This window comes from Lycorma delicatula, chromosome 2, assembly GCF_047948215.1.
Source record: "Lycorma delicatula isolate Av1 chromosome 2, ASM4794821v1, whole genome shotgun sequence".
NCBI lineage: Eukaryota > Metazoa > Arthropoda > Insecta > Hemiptera > Fulgoridae > Lycorma > Lycorma delicatula.
Window position 1 is genome coordinate 237,016,298 of NC_134456.1, and position 16,356 is coordinate 237,032,653.

Sequence of the window (16,356 nt, forward strand, 5' to 3'; positions counted from 1 at the left end):
ATTTCTCTCCTCATTTTATAACGTATTCCTAACTTCAGCAGCAATATTTACTTGTTAGTACTCAAGCTTAGTAAATGTCATTAACTCAACCGCAATAACGAAAGTAAAATGTAACAGAAATTTTAGGAAAATGTTTTTAATACTTAAAAAAATTTCATTGTGAACAGGTTTTATTCCTTAAAAACACCATAAATATGAATTAATTATAATTTTAATTCTATGAATAATTCTTATAAGTTACAATAAAATATATAAGTTATTTTTAATATATTAACAATAAAAATAATAAAATATGTAATATAAAGGTCTCAATTTTTTAAAATAAAATACAATACATTATATATATTAAAAAAAAAAACAATATCAATGTAAATAAGGTTTCATTGGCATAAGAAATTTTATATTAGATTGGAAATAATCCTTTCTGTGACACATCAAATCATACAATATAATTAATCAATTTTCTGAAGGACTAACACATAATATTGTCAACACCTAATTATCTCTTATCAAATATCTCTAAGGAATTTATAAAAAATTTTCTCCCCTTAGAATAGTTTAGTTTTTTCTTCTTTCTTGATTCATCGCTTAAAATATAATTATATAATATATTGTTATAATAGATAATATTATAAATAATTAATTAGATTATATTATAAATAATTAATTATTGCTTAAAATATAATTAAATATAACGTGTATACATTATATTTTTGAAATAAACATGATAAGATTATAGAAGAGGCCATACAATTTTATAAATTGTACAGTTTATAAATTATAATTATTTATACAGTTTATAAATTCAATAGTTTTATTGATTACCAGCATAAGTCTGTTTTCATTTAGCTTTATTGCCCGAGATGATATGTTTATAGGCTTACCAGTCGTCCCGCTTTGATGATGAGGTCCCAGCATCCCAGCCAATTTGTCATTTTGTCCCAGTTACTTGATAAAATTTTAATTATACAATATATATTTTAAATATAATTTTATGTATATAATATCATTTTAAATGTACAAGAAATAAATATAGTGTAACCTCAGGCAAAATTGCAATTTGACAACTAAAATATCCCCTCTGTTACACTTCTGTTGCCAATCTAAATATTTTGTATCTAAATCAAAGTACTTTTAATGATGTCTATACCTAATTCAGTTAGCTTGTAGAATTCAAGACTGCGCACATAAGTGGTTAGAAGGCTGATTCACAAGCATCTCCTGAAAATCCTGGTATATATAAAAGAATCTATAAAACATTACTATTCACCAACGACACGCTATTATATTTCACAAAAATTATAAATATATTTTAAATTTAAATAATGACATTAAAAAATCAATATATATTCGTTAAAATATTTTGTTAAAAATAGTTTATTGTTACGTAGTTTCCTTGAGTTTTTTAAGAGTTTTGAAATTGTTAATTGTCCAACTAACAATAAAAGTTAACTAATATTTTACTGACTCCTGAAAGAAGGCAGCAACTTTTTCAGTAGTTGTTATGGGTGTAGGTCAGGACTTAAATGGCCATATCAACATCACTCAATGTTCTGATGAAAGCTATGGAAAACTAGAATTGTTTTTCCCCAAGTTGAACTCGGCTTCAAATAAAGGGCAGGCAGGTAGGTTTCATAGTAAACAAGAAGATAGGGAAGAGAATAGAGTATTTCAAAATGCATAGCGATAGAATCATTGTAAGGATAAAGTCAAAACCTAAGCCGACAACGATCGGTTATATATATATGTCTACAAGTCCCTTGAGATGATGAGGTAGAGTGTACATACGAGGAAATATGTGATATATGAGTGTATATACATAGTTGGAGACTGGAATGCAAGCATTGGAAAAGGCAAGGAAGCAAATACTGTGGGTGAATACAGGCTAGGAAAAAAGGAATGAAAGAGGAGACCGACTTACCGAGTTTTGTACGATGTATAATTTAGTATTTCCCAACACCCAGTTTAAAAAGCATAATAGAAGAATACACACAAGGAAAAAGCCAAGTAATAATGCAAGGTATCAGACTTCAAAAAGTGTTATTGTCATGATACCAAAGAAAGCAGGAGCAGATAAATGTGAAGAATGCAGAACAATTAGCTTAATTATTGATGCATCAAAAATCTTAACTAGAATTCTGCACAGAAGAACTGAGGCAAGAGAGGAAAAAGTGTTAGGAAAAGACCAATTTGGTTTCAGGGAATGTATAGGGACAAGGGAAGCAATTTTAGCACTCAGATTAATAAGAGAAAGAAGACTAAAGGAAAACAAACCAACATAGTTGGCACTTATAGACTTAGAAAAGGCAACTGCCAATAGCAATGATAACATAACTGGAATAAAATATTTAGAATTTAAAAACTTAGGGTTCAAGTAGAGAGATAAAAGAACAATTGCTAACATTTACAGGAACCAAACTGCAACAGTAATAATCAAAGAATATAAGAAAGAAGCCGTAATAAAAAAGGGAGTCCAACAAGGATGTTCCCTATTCCTGTTACTTTTTAATCTTTTCAAAGAACTAGTAGTTAATGATGTTAAAGAACAATTTAGATCAAGAGTAACAGTGCAAAATGAAAAGATAAAGATTCTACAATTTGCTGATGATATAGTTTAAAGAGTAAATTCTTACAAAGAGTAAAACAGTATTTACAAGAAACAATGAATATGCTATGATGAAGTCCTTCACAAGCACTACCGCATGTAAATAAACAAGAATAAAATGAAAGCAATGAAATATAGTAGAAATAATGTAGATGGACCACTGAGTATAAAAATAGGAAGGGAGAAGATTATGGAGGTAGAAGAATTTTGTAATTTTGAAAGTAGAATTACTAAAGATGGACAAAGCAGGAGCAATATAAAATGCCGAATAGCACAGGCGAAACAAGCTTTCAGTCAGAAACATAATTTCCTTACCTCAAAAATTAATTTAAACGTCAGGAAAACATTTTTGAAAGTATATGTTTGGAGTGTAGCTTTATACGGAAGTGAAACTTGCACAATCGGAGAACCTGAGAAGAAAAGATTAGAAATCCATAGTGCTGTCAGTATTAAGAGATACGAGAAGCTCAATTTTGTTTTCTATTACATGAGGGGGCTAGAATCAAAAAGACTCAGATAATCCAAAATTTGCAATATTTAGTTAGCAGTGGTTTCTTATAATGTTTTAGGCAAGGAATCCAAATTTACTGTTGGTTTGTATCAAAACTCAATCAATCAATAAAATCTATTTTAAAAGTAGGATATTAAAGAAAAGTAAAGAAGTAAAGTTAAGAAAAGGATTTTAAAGGAAAAGTAGGATTTTAAAGTCGTAGTTAATTACAAAAGTCAGATAATCCAATGGATTATGTAGTTTTGATGCTAGCTGCTGTCCCACCAATCAGCTATTTGGAATTCTACATGATTTTGAGGTTATGTTTATTGTTTGCTCTAATGAATGTAATTAGCATTATTCTCTCCCTCTCACTCTCTCTCTCTCTCTCTCTCTCTCTCTCTCTCCCTCCCTCTCTCTCAATATGAAGATGGAACTAAATCTTAGACCAGTTGAAGGTCAGAGAAGTAGAAAAAGATTTTGGAAACCACAAAACTGGAAGAAAAATAAGCCAAAAGTTGCTAGGTAAGATCTAACAACTATGTTTTAAGGTTTTTTCAACATTATAATCAAACATAAAGTCTCATATTATTTTTTATGGTTTTTACAGTTTTTCTTTTTTTGTTTAGCCTCCAGAACCACCGTCAGGATTACTTCAGAGAATGAATGAGGATGATATGTATGAGTGTAAATGAAGTGTAGTCTGGTATTGTCTCACATCTACCATTTCTGAGATGTGTGGTTAATTGAAACCCAACCACCAAAGAACACCAACATCCACGATTTAGTATTCAAATCCGTATAAAAGTGACTGCCTTTACTAGGATTTGAACCTTAGAATTTTCGACTTTGAAATTAGCTGATTTACGAAGACATGTTCACCACTAAACCAACCTGGTGGATTTATGGTTTTTACCTGATCTTAGTTTACTAAATATCTTAGTTTAGATACTTAACAAAATTATTTCACCTAATGTAATGGAATCCCTAACTTTTATCTAAAAATATAAGATAGGTATAACTACTACATGTAGTTAATGGCAGAACTTTGTTTGTAATGGCTTAGTATTGTTTGAACTTCTTTATGGGTTTTCTAAAAAAAAAAAAAGGTTCTCCTAATTAATCTTGCTATAAGACTATCACTCTAACTAAAGCAAAGGCAATAGAGTTTGTTTTTGTTTTAGTTACTCGCACATAATGCTCCACGACACCCTAAAGTGTAACCAGGGGTAGGTTCAGATGTCTGCAACTGAAAATGCGAGATGTATACACTTTTAACTTTTGTAAAAAAGCTATTGCAAAAAAGCTGACAGTGCATAGCAAGCTCATTTCATTTTGAAGCACATTGAAATTCTCAACTGTAAATGAAGGAGACCAGGGCAATCGAAAAAACCAGAAAACCCAACATAATATGAATCTAAAGTTAGAACAATATATTTTAATACTATTTTTTTTTTTTTTAATTATACTTCTTTTTAGTTCTCCCATTTAATTTATGATTTTGTATATTTCTTGAGCACAAATTTACAAAAAATATTTAAAATAATAAAAAGTCAGTCTCTTCTAGCCCGGAACTGTGTAAATTTTTATTTAGTTTGTAAACAGTATTGTTTTGGTTTGCAAACAGATTTTCTTTTTTAATATTTATTAATAAGCACATTCAAACCACAACTTGAAACATTAAGTTTGTTTTTTCTCCTCAAATTTATAAAAATTTTTCTGCTTTTTATTAATTAAAAACAGTCATACATTACAAAAATCCTTATTTTTCTATTGATAAAAAATTCTTTCTTAGTCTTTCTTACTTACATACTGCAGCAAAATGAATATTAAACATATTATGATTTACACCAAAACAGTAAGTATGAGACTGTGCCTCATTACTACCTTATCAAATCTCCTTGTAATTGTACTATCAATTTTCACATCGAAAATCAACTGTTATTGGCGTGATTTCAATTGTTATTTCCCATCTTGTTCGTCTTTTGTTTACATTATGACGTCTTGAAGTGATGTTTTTGTTAAGGCTAAGGAGTTTAGCAATTTTGTAGAAAACATTCTAAATGAAAACAGTAGTGAAAAAAGTGATGTTTCGGATTCAGCAGAGTTGGATGTTGTCAATAAATTTTTGGGAGAACAATTGGATTCAAATTTGTCTCGCTGCAAATTTGTGTTGTGTAATGAAAATTTGCAATGAGACAAATTAGCTTCACACAAAATCAAATTTTAAAATTTGCTTCACCAAGCTGTGTTCTGTGCATGGATAACTGGTACACTTCACTGAAATTATACAGAATGGTTCTCGATCAAGGTACTTATGCTGTGGGAACCTTACAAATTAAAGGAAATACACCCCTAAAGATCTGAAGAAAATAAAATTGAAGAAAGATGAACTTTCATTTTCTAGTAAAAATTTGTTGTGTGTAAAGTGGTATGACCAGAAGATGGTAACAATGTTGTCCACACTTCATGCTCGTGTAGAGTACCAGGAGGTTATTCCTCAAACAGAAATAAAGAAGCCTAACCCTAAAATAGTATTAATACCTAATGTAATGGTTGACTATAATAAAAATATTAGTAGGTGTTGACAAGCAGGACCAAAAGTTATCATCTTTTCCTGTTATGTGAAGTGGCGTGAAAGTACATAAAAAAAACTTTTTTTTATCTTTTAGACTTGTGTTACACAACACCAAACTAATACATACAGACAACATACAGACAATGTGTGAATTCAGGACCAATTTAGGAGAATAGATTTTGCAAAGTGTTCAGTTACTAGAATGCAATGAAGTGGGGGGCTGGCATCAGCATTCCATGATAATCCACTTCATCTTCAGGCAAAAAATTGGGGGTCACTTTATTCAAAAAATACCTTCTACAAGCAAGGCAAGACCATCAAGGTGTAAAGTGTGTAGTGCTCTCAAGGAAGAAGTGAATAGTGTACCGGTCTAGAAACTTGTTTTGAAGAATAACATACAAAAGTAAATTACTAAAACTGTAAATATACTTTGTAAATAATGTAAATAAAGTAGTTTGGAAACAAGTCTAAGTGCTACAAATTATAGTTATTAGAAAGAAAAAAAACCCAGTCCTGTGGGCTGGGAAATTTTAGTTAAACTTGGATGGGAATGGGTTAAATGTTATGACAGTGAACAAATAATTATTTATAACAATGAAGGAATTATTAATTAATTAAAATTTTAAAATCTCCACCGTGAATTGCAAATCAACTGTCTTAATGCAAAGAAAGACTACACAACAAAGGGCTGAATGATTTATATGTGCGGATGTGACTTTTTTGAAAATGTTCACAAACAACAAACTTGCTTATTGTTGATCTATATCTAGATTAGGACCTTCAGATTTGTCTTTTATTATAAGTTCTAATTTGACAAGACATTGACAATATCATGCATTTAGTCCTTCAAACATTAACATAGGTGAAATACAACAAAGTTATAAATTATGGGATGCTGATAAAGCTAGATGGATAAAAACTAAACCCAATATTATTAATCGCGCCTAAATTACTAAATTAAATAAATATATAAAATAAATTCAAAATAGATTATAAAAATGTTTTCTATATCTCTCTATCCTCATTTACTATTCCCTTAACTACAGATCTAACTTGTGCATTTTGTTTCCTCTCCTGAAAAAAAATATAATATTGTACAATAAAAAATTAAATATTGTACATTTTAATATCTCTAGATTTAAAAGTAAATAAACAAAAAATGAAAGATAAGTAATCAGTTCCTCATATGTAACAGGATATGTAACTTATCACAAAGAGGAAGTGGTAGATCATAAATTTAAATAGAATAATAATAATAAAATTTAGACAAAATGAATTTCACAATGTAATCTGCAGTTGAATAAAATGCTTACCAACACTACAGTTAAATTCATTAATTTAAAACCAAATTTACCTCTATATAGTACAGAATCCAGCTGTGTTAGAATTCATTTAATTTAAACCCACACTACAAAATAAGAGAGATCGCTTGCAAAATTAAGTTCTCACTCGATATAAAAAATATATGCGTTGCAAAGTTTCTTGTAAAGAAAAGTTCTAGTAATTCAATAAGAAAAAAATATGCAAGCAATATTTACATAATAAATACATTATCTGTAATTAAAATGAACTAAACAGCCAGTAAAGTGAATAAAGTTAGTTACTACTGAGTAGTTTTAGCAATTAGTCAAAATGATGTAAATAAAAGGATGCTAAAACTACACACTAGTAAATAGTCTAACTTAGAATCACTTGGATAAACTTCTAGTTAGTAAGTAATTATAACTAGTTGCCACCGGAATGTGGCAATGTACTTGTGCTATGTATTGGACGGTTACGATCCATACTTTCAGAGCCGATGCTACTGACTGTACTCGCTGGAACACCTGAATTATTGCTTAATGTCAATGGAGATGGTGGTGCTGAAAAATGAATGGTAAACACTAAATTCAGAAAAAATTGAATTATACAATAATCAACAAACAAAAGATTAACGTAGTTATTGGAACACAAATCAACACTAACTTTCCTTCACTACTAACATGGCTAGAAAAAAAGGTGTGTGTCTGACTATTTTATAACTATATTTTAACTATTTTTGGGCAATCAAACTGATTTTTGTTGAATTCTTTAGTACTAAATACAAAAGGAGCATGGAGGCAATATAATTATACGAAAGCAATGGATTTATGTGTTATTTATAACATTAAATCCATCAATTGGAAATTCTACCGACATCCTTAATGGATCCAATCCAGTTATTTCTGTTTTGTGGCTATAAATTTTAGTTGTGTCTAGTAATAGGAAAAAGGTTATACTTAAAACCAGCCTATGAGGCTCAACGGAATAAAAATGCTGAAGAAAAAAGATGTCCATATATATGGAGGCCACTTGAATGCAGCTGCAACTGTCTACAATGGGTATCTCTCCTTATAGATAATAAATAAATAAATAAAATAACCTCACTGTGTCTTAATGTTTTCAAGAAAAAGATAACATTATAGCATGAGTTTGACCCACCAAAGATAAGAAAAAATTACAATAAATAAAATATGTTTGACCGATCAAACCAAAACAAATATACAGTAGATAACAATTTTTTTGCAAAAAACAAAACTTTACCAATATATAATCTATTTTTCAAATCTCAAAATATTTTAGATACGACACATGAGAAGTTATTTTAAGTTTTATCTTATCGACTCCAGAATGTAATGTATACTCTGTGAAGAAGTATCAAAATTATCTTTCAAACAAAAGATTAGAAGCCTTAATAAATATTTCATAAAGCATTCTAGAGAAAACAAATCATGAAGATAAAACAGTTTTACAACTTGCTTCAACTAGATGATTTATAATTGTCATAGAGAACCCATAAAGATATGTGATTTGGTATATTACAAATTACTGAATTTATTGGATGTAATCAATGTTCTCATGTTTACACCTACAGTTAAATTTTGAGCTTGTTTTATTTACATTATATTTTGTAGGCATTTTTCCATCTACACTGGAGCCCAGAGGCATTCAATGCAGGAAACAGCTTTATCCACACTTCTGACCCTCTATACAATAGCTAGTCAATAAACCATAAAGATAATCTCATTCTTTCTCTAAACAACTTTTTCCTTAAGATATGTTTGTTATGCTAGGTTTATGCATAATCAGGCAGATGTAATCAACTTGACACAAGATATTAATCGAAAAATGGTATAGACATTCTCAATAAAAATGAGATACTATGGAGTGATTACAAGCAAAAATTAGTCAACCTGTTTTCCTTGTACACAGAACTGAATGTACTAAATGTATTTTATTTTTTTTTTATTTTTATTTTTTTTTGTCTTCAGTCATTTGACTGGTTTGGTCAGAAATTATAATATTGGTATTACCGTGACACTTGTAGCACTAAGTTTGTAAGCGATAGTTCAGTACAAGTTGTGTGCTTTTAATATGATTTATTTCATTTCCTTTTTACTATTATTATTATTATGGATACAAGATACTGGAGTAAGGAACTTACTCCAGTAAGAAAATCTACGAAAACTTGTTTAGCTGCGCTAAACAAGTTTTCGTAGATTTTCTCACTACTAATAAATGAAGAGTAACTATGTACATACATGTGTTCACAAAGGTGTCTCTTTTCTTCTTAGATACATTTCAACCAAATTTAATAACTTATATAAAATAACAATAACAACTTCTTAAATAATATTAAAAATCATCAGGATTATGTTCCTCTTGTCCTTTTACCAAGTATTACTGCAGTTTGGCAGATAAATTAGTAACTTGCTTTATGTATTATTATAAATACATAAATTTATAAATAATACAAATAATTTATTATAAATAATATAAATTCATAAAAACAAGGAATTTTATAATTTCAACAACCTTTTATACAACAGTTTTTCTAGGTTTAAAATACATTGAAGTAAATGCAACAACAGCAAATTGGATTTAGTTTGGTGATGATGAGAGGTTGAAGATGAATGTAAAAATAAAACATAGAAAGAATACAAAAAAACCATGTTTAAAAAAAAGAGGAAAATATATACACATGGTAATTTCATAGACCATATGATGAAGAACTCATATGATGAATGAGTCAGAGCAATTTCGACAAGAGAAATACAAGCATGGCTTTCACTAAATATATTTATATTTAAATAATTTATTAAAAATATTTTAAAGTTTATATTAAAGATTTAATTATATTATTGAAGATATTTTAATAATTTTATTATATTTAAATACAAGATTAGATCTGTCATACTGAAAAATAAAAGAAAAACCAGCAGTGATCATCCGACAGAAATTTTCATTGATCATCAATAGCTATGAGGAATACACAAAAATTTATACTGAGAGTGCTAAAAATGAACAGTGTTGGAAGGCTCTACAAGTATATACATTAATAGTGAAGCTCATTCTTGGAAACTGCCATTTATGGCCGTGTTTACACGGCAGAACTCATTTCTATGAAAACAGAGTGCTTATATCTTGCTACTCTTTAAACGCATTAACTGCTATTTGGAAAAACCAAATAAGACAGTGATGTATAATCGTATGGACTCCAGAGTATGCTGGTACCACAGGAAATGAAAGCGCAGATGAGGCTTCCAGAATTGCAATGATTTATGAGAATACAGACATAATCCCTATTCGAGTGGCAGATGTCAAAAATCACCTAACGAACACTCAGTTCAAGCAATTGCTCTACAGAATAATGAATGAATGGAAAAGACTTAACACCTAACTGAATGCAACTAAAATTACTTCTTATAAATGGAAAAGCGATCTGAAACTGAATTGTTGGGAACAACTGGCGTTGATCAGACACAGAATCAGCCACACACAAACAAATTCATATACGCTAATCAGCAAACCAAGAATAATGTGCAGTTTGTGACAAACTGCTCCTGTTAAGCATCTACTCAAGAGTGTACTGCATTGTATGAAAACCTCAGAAAGAAGTATGAATTAAGAAGCAATATTACTACTGATTTAGAAAGTGGCAAAGAAGAAATAGTTAATTACTTACCTGTTTGTAGTAAGCCTTTGACGAAAATCAGTTTTGTGTTATATCTAATGATGATCCTTTATGTGAAGGTGTCCTGAACATAGGATTTTCCATAATTTATATGGTATTTTTTAGTGTTGTTGGCGCTTTCTGAGCTCATTATACTAGCAAAAATAATGAAAACAGTTACAAACATGGGTCTGGAAACAATTTGTTAGCAAGCAACAATAATAAAAGATTTCACCATGAGCCTGTGCAAAGAGTGAAAGAAAACAATTTTGAAATTATATGAGCCAAAATTAACAGGTATACTTAATGTTTCTTGTGGTTTTTGACCTGACAAAATTGAATAAAACAGGTTTCAGAACCATATCTACAATAGTTTTCATAATATCTGACATAAAACAGAAAAATCTGTTGTCTAAAAACATGTTTTTTATGTTTGTAGTATAAAAACTGTAAATGACAAATAAATGCATAAAATTTATTATCAAAACTTTTAGAGAATTTAATTCTGACAAAACTGATGTAATATAATGCAATAAAAAATAAATAAAAGTTTAATAATCTTCTTTTACTAATAATACTTTCTATATGAATCAAAGGGATTAAACATACAAAGCATATTTGCTTTCCTACTAAGTGCAATGATACAAAAAATAATTAGATAAAAGTAGAATTAAAAAATTAATAAAATAAAAAACTAGTAATTCTTTTGGAAGTGTTTTATGGCACTGGGCGTTTGTAAAATTTTTTGATAAAAGACATTTTTAGAACAGTAAAAAGAATTTTCAGATACATATATGGACCTGATTACCAGGACTGAATTTATAAATTAAAAAGTTAAACAGAAATTAGTAAAAATAAGACACCATCCAGAGAAGAAAATTACAATTTAATGGGTATTTATAAAGAAAGAGCGAAAACAGATTAACAAAACAAATACTTATCTTTTACAACAGTAGAACTATTAAAACTAGCTGGTTTAAAGTAGAAAACGATCTTAAAACAATAAAAATCTCCAAGAGACCTGTTTAAATAGAAACCAATTTAAAAAATTAAACAAAGAAACAAAGTTTCCAGGGAAGAAGGATAAGAGGAGTACAGGAAGAAAGTGGACTGAATTTGAAAAACAACAGAGTGAAAAAATATTGGAAAAACAAAAGAAGTTCAAAACTATTATGTAAATGTGATTCTTAATGGTCTAGACGGATTAAAAAAAAAAAGGACTAACGTTATTAAGACAAAGTTAATGTATCTTTTTCGAATTCATTGTCAAATTGAAAACTGAGAAATTATAATTTCAGAAATACAGAGATCAGCTGGCAAAAAATGCATTTTATGTTGTCATCAGTGAACTGCATGTTCTCAATTTCTGCTGTGAATTGTTGCCAGTAAAGTGTAAACTTAATTAACTGTGTGTGTGTGTGTGTGTGTTTGTTTTAATTGATGTCACGCTGCAATAATGTCTTTGTTATTTACAACTGAGAAATACATTGACATGGTATATTTATCTTCGGGGTATGTGATGGAAATGTAAATGTTGCTGAATATCAAAGATGTTTTTCTAATCACATAGTTCCAAATCTTAAAAACAATTAGTGGAACATTCGATATGTTATGAGAAATGTGTACACTTCCCAGCATTAGTACTCACTGCTGCCCATCACGATGGTAATATTTTTACAACCATTATCAAGGTAACTCAACACAGTCCAAGTATTAGTACACAATTCCTTTCCTGGCAGTTCAGAGTTTCCCAATCTATGGTGTAGAGAACACTTTATAACAAGCTGTAACCTTATCAACAACGTACAAAATCTTCAACCAAGAAATCCTCCTCTTTTTCTGCAATATTGCACCTGACTGAAAATGAACAGCCAATTGCATAGATTCATTTTATTTACTGACAAGGTTCAGTTTATTAGGGATGGCATCAATAACTTTCACAATAAACAGACTTGGGCAGAAGTCAATTCACACGTAACAGTAGAATGTTACTTCCAACACTAATTTATCATCAATGTTGGATGTGTTCTAGTTTACAATTAGTTAACTGGATCATTCATTTTCTCAGGATGTCTAAATTCTGACATTTAAAGATTTTTGTGTGAGGGGTTGGATGAAAAGATCTGCTGTGTACAACAGAAAATTTTATACGTGTGAAGAGTTGGTTGCTTGGACAGATGCACCACATAAATTCAGAAAGTTCTGCAGAATTGCAGAGAGAAACGCTAGCAATCCTAAAGCATTCATCCAAAATGTATTGAAGCTGGACAGATGTTTACAAATTTTCTGTAATTGATAACAGTTTTCAAATGGTAAGTGTTAGTAATAAAATCAAATTTCTTGACCTTATATTTGTTTTTATTAAGCTGTTTTACATAAAACAGCTTTAACAGTTTTACATAATAAATTCTCTACAAGTTTTGATAATATATTTTATGCAGTTATTAGTCATTTAACAAAGTTTTTGTATTACAAACATAAAAAAAATGATTTTAGACAAAAAGGTTTTCTGTTTTACATCGGATGTTACAAAGACTGGAGATATGGTTCTAGAACCTGTTTTATTCAATTTGTCATGTCAAAAATCATAAGAAACAATCAAGTTTACCCTTTAACTTGGGTTCCTAGAATTTCAAAATTGTTTTATTTCACAATCTGCCCAGGAATCAGGGTAAAATCTTTCACTAGCCGTAACTTGCTAACAGATTGTTTCAAACCCATGTTTATATGAAACTTTTCCATTATTTTCACTAGTAGAATGAGCTCAGTAAGCGCTGGTCACACACTATAAAAATCACCCCCCCCCCCGTATTACTTTAATGTGTTTAAAATATTAATTAAATTTCATATTATTTAAATGTCTGGACCTTTTGCATCCATGGGTGTTTTTATGTTTAAATGTCATGTTTATTTTTGTGTTTTACTTAAATGTAAGGGCTCTACACACCCTTACATATGGTGATTCTATTGGTGATTTTATTCTATTTTTAAACAATGTGACAAGGACTCGACCTCAACCTTTTTTTTTCTGTTCCTCCAGGAATCACCGTCAGGTATTACTTCAGAAGATGAATGAGGATGATATGTATCTGTGTAAGTGATAGTCTTGTAAGTGTAGTCTTGTACAGTCTCAGGTCAACCATTTCTAGTAAAGTTGAAGGCTTCATAGTGGTCACACATGTTGTTTGTTGCTCCATGTTTTTATTAATTTTGAGTGGTTTTTTGGTTGATTTTATTGGATACGTACGTTGGATACTGTTGATGAAACTCTTATGGGCACGGATACAAAGTTTTAAGATTTTTGGTTGCGGACTATAAAATTTTGCGGTTTTTCTGTTAAAAGTTGATTTTGAGCTATAGTTTAATTAAAACTTAAAATTATAGTGAGTTGTGAAGAACTTTAGGACACTGATGTTGTCAGTGTTATCAGATTGAACAAAGAAGTGTTTTAAAGTACTCTGCAGTGAGTTATATCAAAGGTAGTTGTAGTTTTTTAACTTTTTATATAAGTGAGATAATACGTATAAACATTATAAGAGTTAAAATTTCCTAAGTTAAACTCACAGGCCAATACTAGTCTGTGACATCAATCTAAAAGAACTAAACAAAGACTTAAAATTTTTCATAGTAGTGAGCCATTTTAGAGAATTTTTTAAGTGTTGAATCGACTTATAAGGTGGAACCTTTTTCCAGCTGTAATTCCTTTCCCTTTCATCCCAGCCCAAACCCCCCGGGATCTATCCGTCCTGGGTCCTTCCGCATTCCCTGACCCCCCCCAAATGTTTTTCCAAAAGTTTTCAAGGGCTTTTTTGGGGTCATACATTTCTGAACCCCCAAAAAAAATTTTGGGACCCCCAACTTTTTTGACTTCTTTTTTGGAACAGTACATTTTACGATGATGGTAATGATACGTTCAATAAGAATTTAAGTGCTGCAGTTATATCCAAATGTAGCCTTTATATTACCAGCTGGAAAACCATTAAGAAGGCATTATATATTGAAAAAATAGAGAATACAAAGGTATTGATTCAGCAAACAGAGAATCAAACATGACCAGTCAGACAGACCAGGCCAGGTGCTTACAAAGAAAGCAACACCACCTGCTGAAGACAGTAGAACTGTGATAGTAAAAGTAGCAGGTAAGTGTTATGCAGATTTACTGAAGACCATAAAGTCTGCAGCTCTGGTTTTACCAAAACCAGAGCTGGTGAAACAGACGAGGCTTTGGTGAAACACAAAATTTCTCAGTTACATGGCTGTATGTAGAATCATAAAACAATGAAGCAGTTGAAAATTATGTACACAGTAGACAAAGGTTAAATAACGAAATAAAGAAGTCTAAGAAAGAGTACTGGAGTAAATTATGTGAAGATTTAAATAATGACCCATAAGATATGGCATATAAAATTATCACACAGTGTTTTGGAAGACGTCTGCCAGTGCTGAACCAGGCAACAATTCTTTTTCCTTGCATTGAAGAAGAACATGAGGATATAGATGACAGTGAGACCAGAAGGTTTACACTCAATGAAGTACAGGCAGCGGTCAGCCAATTGGGCAACAAAAATAATCCTGGCCCAGATGGAATAACGTTACAAAGCACCCTGGGAGATGGTCGATGTGGTCAGTTATAGCACAGAGAACAGAGAATTCCCAATGTGTTGGAAAGAGGCCGGGTGGTATTCTTACCAAAAGTTACAATCCAAGAGGAAAATATTGAGTATAAGCCATTAAGCCTTATTAATAATTTTGGGAAATTAGTCAAGAAAATTTTAGCTGGAGATGGTATTAGCCGCAATTAGTTTTTGGAATTGGAGGTCTGCAGTGCAAGCAGTAATGAGGGTAAAAAATTGGGCGGCAGAAGTGAAGCCAGGGACATGGAGGATGAGGGGAATTCCGCTCCCGATTTCTTTGGATATCAAGAACGCTTTTGGGTTGCTCCCATGGAGTGTTATCATTATGGCGATGAGAGAGAGAGGAATTAGCAGCTATCTCATTAGACAAATTAGAGAGTGAATGAGGTGATGCGTGTGTTGGACTCACAGGAAGAGAAGGTTCGATGTCGAATCTTTGGAGGTGTGCCACAGGGCTCAGTTTTGGGGCCTTTGTTGTGGCTCATGGCTTATGATGAAGTCCAGAGGCTACAACAATCCAAGGGTAGAGTTAACAGCCTATGCCAATGATGTTGTCATCATGGCCTGAGGTTGTGACAAAGAAGAGATGCAGCAAAGGGGAAACCACTGTTTAGTGATGTCAGAGAACAGATAAGAGAACTCCCTCTCTGTGGTATGCACCACAGAAGTGCAAATATCTAGTAGTTACAGGACGGAGGAACATATGTCCCATACACTTGATTATGGATGGACAAAGGGTGCAAGAAGTGAATGTATTGAAATATTAGGCAGTCTTTTTAGATAAACATAACAGATTCACGGAACATGTGATGAAAAGTTGACAAAGCAGAAAGAATGCTTAAAGCCCTAAATATTTTAATGAATACTCAGAGAGCCCCCAGAGCATCCAAGAGGAAAGTAATAGTGTCGGCTATTGCCTCATCAATCCTGTATGCAGCTCCTCTTTGAGGTGCTACGCTACAAATTAAACGAAATATGGAAAGAGTAACCAGGGTCCACCATAGGGCATTGCTGGGGGTTGCATCAGCTTATCGAACAGCTTCATATGCGGCATTGTGTATGGTCATATCAACACCA

General features: G+C 31.0%; 1 protein-coding gene across 1 annotated transcript in view; it reads right to left on the reverse strand.

Annotated features, from left to right (window-relative positions):
• Positions 1–5,812: 5,812 nt before the first annotated feature.
• LOC142319769 (abl interactor 2-like) overlaps positions 5,813–16,356 on the reverse strand; it is a 162,551-nt gene continuing 152,007 nt past the window's right edge. Inside the window, exon 10 of the mRNA XM_075357428.1 lies at positions 5,813–6,747. The gene's annotated coding sequence lies outside the window, so the exon portion shown is untranslated. The remainder of the gene's footprint in view (positions 6,748–16,356) is intronic.